The 7,515-nt window shown below is 46.6% G+C and overlaps 1 protein-coding gene across 1 annotated transcript in view; it reads left to right on the top strand.

The window, feature by feature from the left end:
• The window catches only part of Cdk4 (Cyclin-dependent kinase 4), a 201,515-nt gene that overhangs the window by 176,947 nt on the left and 17,053 nt on the right, over positions 1-7,515 (top strand). The gene's annotated exons all lie outside the window — the stretch shown is intronic.

Here is a 7,515-nt window from a genome sequence, read left to right on the forward strand (position 1 = left end):
ATGAGCGACAGTGGAGATAGGAAGGGGTAAGCCGACATCCTAGGGGTTGGGACTTTTGAGGATAGATATACCTACTTCTAAGAGCAAAAATTAAAACTAAGTTATGTAGCGTGGGCTCATAGTACAGCCAGCGTGGTTTCTTAGAACACGCGGGTGCTGGCGGGGGGGAAAGGGGTATGCGGCGCTCGCGGCGCGCTCCCCTAAGAAAAGTCAGTCGGGTTCGGTTACTAATGGGATGTACACGTGGTGCCATACTTACGTTAGTTCGCGCGTTTTTCCTGTTTTTAGTTACTGATTTTTAAGTGATTATAATGGTAACTCACATGACTCTTTTTTTTACAACCCAACCCGCCACACTGGCTGCCCAACGTGATTAAGGGTTTTAAGGGTTTCATAAACGATCATTCGCGTTTTCCGTTAACGGTTTTTGTGAACAATGCCCCGAAAAAGGGTTAGTTTGAGTGATAGCCAGGAAGACGGAGATCAACAACCAAGCAACGTTACTATGTCGGCTGAGCATTTTTCCACTTTGTTGACGTCGCTCCAGAAACAAAATGCTGACATATGTGAACGGTTGATACGTGAAGTACGTTCATCAACACCCCTTGAGGGGTCTCCATCACCTATACAAGCCAGTAACAACGGGAATTTTTCGAAATGTTCATCGCGTTACAGCGGCGCATCGAACGAATGCGTGGAAGGCTTTATAGATGCTATACAGGTATATAAGAATTGCCTACAAATAACAGACGACAACGCAATAAAGGGGCTATCTATGCTCCTGTCGGATAAGGCGGCTTTATGGTGGCAAGGAGTCAGAAAGTCAACCACATCCTGGGATGACGCTGTCCTGCGCTTGCAGTCTGCATTCGGCGCGCGTCGGCCGCCATTTGTTATTTACAGGGAATTATTCGTATTGGCGCAAAAAGATGAAAACACAGATATTTTCATATCAAAAATTCGATCGCTATTTGCAAAGCTTCCGGAGGAGGATTTAAGTGAACGTGTGCAGTTAGACATGACTTATTCCTTACTTGACCGCAGAATTAGAAAAAGATTAGATCGGGACGAAATCAAGTCTTTTGATGACCTGTTACGTAAGGCGAGGTCCATCGAAGACTCGCTGAAAGAAAGCGAGATTGTCCCCATCAAAGGGTCTCAGGAATTAAGAAGTAAGAAGTCTTCCACTACAGATTCTCCGTCCAGCACGCCCGTGCCAGCGGCTACCATTCAGCGCGGCGAATACAGCAAAACAGCTGGTTCAGCAGAGAGTTCGGCGACGAAGGAGTCAACGACCTCGAAGCCGCGGCCGCGTGTGTTTTGCGTTTATTGTAAAAGCGGTAAGCATGATAAAAGTGAGTGTTTTCGGTTAAATAATAAAAACAAATCGAGTGATTCGGTTAATAATAATAAAAGTGAGTTAAAGTGCTACGGCTGTGGCGCGCCTAACGTTACGAAAGCGAACTGTAAAAGCTGTAATACTCAGACATTTTATTCGGTTGAGTCAAAGGCGACGGTCGCAATCGGAAGGCAACCGCGTTCCGCAATATCGCCAGGTGGCCGCGGAGAAAGAGCGCGAGGGGCCGACCGTAGCGCGGCGCCGGCGTCGTCCCGGGCGACCGAGGCGCGCGGCGGGGCGGCCCGTGGCGGCGGGGCGGCCCGCGGCGGCGCGAAGGCCCGCGACGGCGCGACGGCCCGCGGCGGCGCGACGGTGGCGAACGCGGACGACAACGGCTACGTGGAGCGTCCTCCTAGGCGATGCGTTACGCCCGCGCATAATATATCAACCGATTTTACGGGTCGAGGTAACCCGTCGCATAGTGACGGAAAATTATATCCGAACGAAAGTGACTTTTGTTGCGACTCTATTTTATGTTCCGATGACAATTTAAATTGTTCTTGTGTAAATAGTAATTCTCATTTTGTAAACCTTAATGATAACTATTTTAAGAAATATGTTTCGCAATCAAACGCGACTTCAAAAGATTGTTTTAACGTTACGAATGGTTATTTTAATGATACTTGTCTTGATAACTGTAATGTTGTAAATAATAATTGTTTTAATAATGTGTCGTATGAACCTAACCGTCGTCCTGTGTTAAATATAAGTATATTGCAAAGGTGTGGCACCGCGTTGGTTGATTCTGCTGCGAAAAGCTGTATTGCGGGGCACACCCTATACTCCCTCCTACGCGAAGTCGGACACCCGTTAAAGTCCTCAACACAGATTGTTAGGTTGGCGGACGGGGTTAGTAGGGAGATGAATGTACTTACGACGGAGTTAGGGGTGACACTACATAATAGAACTAAAATAGTTCCGTTTTTGATATTTCCGGATTCTAATAATAACGAAAGTTTATTAGGTATTAATTTCTTAACCTTATTTAACCTTGTTTTCGATTTTGGTAACCAAAAGTGGCACTTCGCAGACAGTAGTATGCAAAAGTTCGACATGCAGTTCGAAACAGTGTCACCTCTATCTTCGTGTGCTTCGCTTGACGTGCTGCGCGACGATGAGGCGACTTCGCTTTCTGCGGAGCAAAGAGAGGTTCTTGCGCGTCTCCTCGTGGAGAATCAGGACATCTTTGAGCCAGGGGGAGCGCCAACTCCTTTCGCTGAGCACATTATTGATACCGGCGATCATCTTCCCATTGCTGTTCCGCCTTACAGGTTAACGCCGGCCAAAAAGGAGGTAATGCGGACTGAGCTTGACAAGATGCTGGCCGATGGTATCATCGAGGAATGTGAATCAGCTTGGATGTCTCCAGCGTTGTTAGTGCCTAAGGCAAATGGCAAGGTAAGGTTCTGTGTGGATTATAGGAAGCTCAATGCGGTCACGAAGACCGACGTCTATCCTATGCCCTTGATAGACGAACTAGTACAATCAACAAAAAAAAATTGTTTCATGACTAGTTTAGATATGCGCAGTGGATTTTGGCAGGTTAGCGTACGCGAGCAGGACAGGGATAAAACTGCTTTCGCGACGCCGTTTGGAACGTTTCGTTTTAACAGGATGCCTTTCGGACTGAAGAACGCGCCGTCGACCTTTCAGCGGTTAATCGATAGGCTCCGTTCTGGTTCGTCGTTAAAGAACGTGACGTTGTTAGCTTACCAGGATGACTTACTTGTCATATCGGAAGGAAGCTTTGAAAATCATATCTCTGATTTACACTTGGTTTTCGAAAGGTTACGTTTGTTTAAGTTGCGTGCAAATCGAGATAAGTGTGTATTTACACGTGACGAGGTCAGATACCTTGGTCATCTTATTACTCAGGAGGGTATATCTCCCGATAACGACAAGGTTCGTGCGGTCTTGGAGATGAAGGCACCGTCATCCTTGCGACATCTTCGCACCTTTATACAAACGTGCTCGTGGTTTCGAAAATTCATACCAAATTTTTCAGGACTTGCAGAACCTCTGACGCGTTTAACGAAAAAGAACCAGCCGTGGGTATGGGGCGCAGACCAAGCTCGCGCGTTTGAAGAACTGAAGAATCGTCTTGCGTCTGCTCCCATTCTCATTCAGGCAGATTATAGTAAACCTTTCGTACTGAGAACCGATGCCAGCGCCTACGCCTTAGGTGCAGTGTTGCTTCAAGGCGAAGGTAAGGATGAGCGACCGATAGAATATGCCAGCCGGCTGCTCATACCAGCGGAACGCAACTACAGTACGACGGAGCGTGAGGCTCTTGCCGTCGTTTGGGCGGTTGAACGTTTTAGAGGATACATCGAGGGTCACGAGGTCATAATAGGCAGTGACCATCAGCCACTCAAATGGTTGCTTACACTGAAGTCGCCGTCGGGTAGGTTGGTTCGATGGGCACTAAAGCTGCAAGCCTTTAATATTCAGTTCCAGTACACGCCTGGAAAAGCCAACGTAGTCGCTGATACTCTCAGTCGTCCCACCTGTGAAGAAGAAGACAAGGATAAGTGTGCTGTTTGTTCCGTCATTATTGACTTACCTGCTCGTAGTCCGGATGAACTCAGGCGCGCGCAGTTGGAAGACCTGGAACTTAAAAAAATTATTAATGAGTTAGAGGATGCTTCTGATCCGCAGGCAATAGGCGTTAAACGTTGGTCTGAAAGGGGATATTTTATTCAGCAAGGTGTTCTTTACAGATACAACCCTGACGTGGAAACTGAAGAACCTCAACTCGTAGTTCCTGCTTCGTTACGTTTAGAAATTTTAAAAGAGTGTCATGACACGGCCTTGGCCGGTCATCATGGAGTTGATAGGACTTACCATAGAATCGCTCAACGTTTTTATTTTCCAGGAATGCGCAGGATCATCGCTGATTATGTTAAGTCATGCGTCACCTGCCAAAGATACAAACCTTCTAATGAAAAGCCTCATGGACTTCTTCAAACGCCCGTACTTAACCAGCGAGGTGAAGTCCTGGCGATAGATTTATTTGGCCCTTTGCCTAAAGGCGAGTCCGGTGAAAGGTGGATCCTCTTAGTGGAGGACACTGCAACTCGTTGGGTAGAAATTTATGCGCTTAAGGATGCTACTGCAGAGGTCTGCGCTCGGGTTCTTATAGAAGAGTATTTTCTGCGTTACGGTCAGCCGCGGAGGATTATCTCAGACAACGGCGTTCAGTTCATCTCGGCTGTTATGCAGCAATGCATGTACATCTTAGGGATTCGTCAAGATCTAGTTCCTTTGTATCATCCGTCCGCTAATCCAGCCGAACGCAAGAACAGAGATCTCAAATTTCAGATTTCCCGACTCGTTGACACGAATCACTCGTCTTGGCCAAGTCATCTTCCAGCGATAAGGTTCGCGATGAATACTGCAGTTTGCCAGACTACTGGGGTGACTCCAGCTTATCTCACTTATGCTAGAGAGCTGCGTTCTCCAGTCGATGTACATAATGATATCAGGTCTGTTCTTAACAAGGATAATTTTGTCCCTCAGATAACACCTTATCTGAAGAGTTTCATAAACACTTTCATTGCTGTTAGGGAACGGGTAGAGACCCAGCAGGATCGGCGGAAGGAGTTGGCTGATTGTTCCCGAAGTACTGGCGAGGTTTACGAGGTTGGTGATATGGTACTTTTAAAGTCACACGTGCTCAGCAACGCCTCGAAAAATGTAACAGCTAAGTTTATTCCCAAAAGAGATGGCCCATACGTGGTCAAAGAGCGAGTTAGCCCTACAGCTTATATTGTTGCTAACTTAGACTCCGCCAATGAGGTTGTAGGTAAATTCCATGTCTCTGAGCTCACGAGATTTCATAGCCGGGATTGTTCGCCTCCTCGTCCTGTGGTTCCTAAGCGTCAAAGAGGGCGTCCTCGCAAGCATGCGTGCCCTGTTTGTTCGTTTGCTTGTGGGCGATCCCGTGAGCGGGGACGTTCTCACGAAATCGAGGGGGAGTGTAGCGTGGGCTCATAGTACAGCCAGCGTGGTTTCTTAGAACACGCGGGTGCTGGCGGGGGGGAAAGGGGTATGCGGCGCTCGCGGCGCGCTCCCCTAAGAAAAGTCAGTCGGGTTCGGTTACTAATGGGATGTACACGTGGTGCCATACTTACGTTAGTTCGCGCGTTTTTCCTGTTTTTAGTTACTGATTTTTAAGTGATTATAATGGTAACTCACATGACTCTTTTTTTTACAACCCAACCCGCCACAGTTATTTATTTTGAGGTCTATCACGCCTGTAGGTACATTAAATACCTACTTAACTCAAGATGCGTCTCTAGCCTTTGTGGCGCCTGTGTGCAACCAGTACCCTGGCGCCCTCTAGTCTAGTAGGAGCAGGGTCAAAATGAAGTACTAATAGTTACATTTTCAAACGGAAATTCGGATGCAAATGGTGCAATTTTAAATGATGACGGCGCGTCGGCCATAACACGTGCGCAGGGTCTTTGAGAGCGCCGGCATCGACGCATCTTTGGAGGTGTCGCATTAGAGGGCGCTCGGCGCCCCCTTAGACCCGGCGCCCGTGTGCGCCGCACACCCTGCACCATAGGTAAAGACGCCTCTGCTTAACTCGATGCACGTGTATCTTATCCGAGCGCCACCGTACGCATATGAAGCGACGCGGGTATGTTGCACTAGCGTCGCTTTGCTGCGCTTGACAATATTCTCCCAGCCGCGACGCACAGTGTGGCGGTTACCACAATAGAAACTAGATGGCGCTGTTCAATCGATGACGTAGTCCCGAACAAATGTACCGCCGATAGCAATCGCACTAACGGAGTTTTCTGCAATCTGGACTATATATAAAAGTTTCAAGACATAACCGTCGGCCCAGCTGGCGCTACCGAGCACAACCAACCGCTCGGTGGGAGATCTCCCCTTTGGTACGGTCGAGCCTGCACACCGCTCCCGTACAACAGCAACGCGCGGTGAAGCGCTGTGCAACGCCGTTTTAGTGCGACATGCGCCATACAAAATGATAGAAATAATATTTTGACGCTCTGTGCCGTCACGTGCAGTGAAGCGCAGCGCAGCTCAAGTGCGTACAGACCTTTACCCATGTCAAGCACGACATATTTCCTCTTGCAGCATCTGTGCTTGTCTGGCAGAACAGTGACCGTCAGACCAGCGTGCTTGGAAGCTTGCACGATGGCTACCATGCCACCATCAGACTCCATGGTTCACCGGCTTTTCTGAAAAGTTTTAAGCGGAGGGTCGTGGACTATGGCAGTCCCTTTTATTTACAACTAGGTAGATAATGCCAGCGATGTTGTTTTGAAAAATGCCGTGGGAACTCTTTGATTTTCAGGGATCAAAAGCCTATATCCTTTCCCGGGTTACAAGCTATCGCCGTACCTTTTATCAAAATTGGTTAAAGGATGGGCCGTGAAAAGCTACCAGACACACAGAGAAACAGACTTTCGCATTTATAATATTAGTAGATAAGGATGGTATGGATTTTTATGATAGTGTTTTTACCTAAATTTCAAGGAAATTTCTAAATAATTTTTAAATACATTTATATGAAAAATTGCGGAACCGGCAGGATTTGTCCGTCCTATCCTTAGAGTGATATTTGGCGGAGCCAGTAGCTGGATGAAGGGATGACGATGGGAAAAAGTTTTCTGAGATACCAAGCCCATTTAAAATACTTACGTTCCTAAGTAAAATAAATATGTAATGACACAGATCAGGTCTGACACAGACTCTCCAGTCTTCCTGGGATGCTGTGCTCCTGCAACATGGTACACACATTTTTATCATTGCGAAAGGTTAGCAACATTGACCAAGTTAACTGGATGGGTGACCAACTTTGATTTCTTGCTTGCAGTAGGTCAGTCACAATTATTGTAAATAGGTACCTACTCACATGATATCAATACTCATCAAATTTTTAGTCTTTCTAAAAATACCATTGAAAAATTAGCTTAAATCTAATATGGATTATTAATTTACATTAAATGCATTAAACATTATTGTTGATAGAATTTTGAAAGAAAATCAAAAACACTTCAAAATCACGTCAGGTAATCATTCATCTAAGTCATTCCCATTCTCTAGATTCTGGGTTCCATTCTTTCCTTAACTCTTTTATA

This window comes from Maniola hyperantus, chromosome 27 (genome assembly GCF_902806685.2).
Source record: "Maniola hyperantus chromosome 27, iAphHyp1.2, whole genome shotgun sequence".
NCBI lineage: Eukaryota > Metazoa > Arthropoda > Insecta > Lepidoptera > Nymphalidae > Maniola > Maniola hyperantus.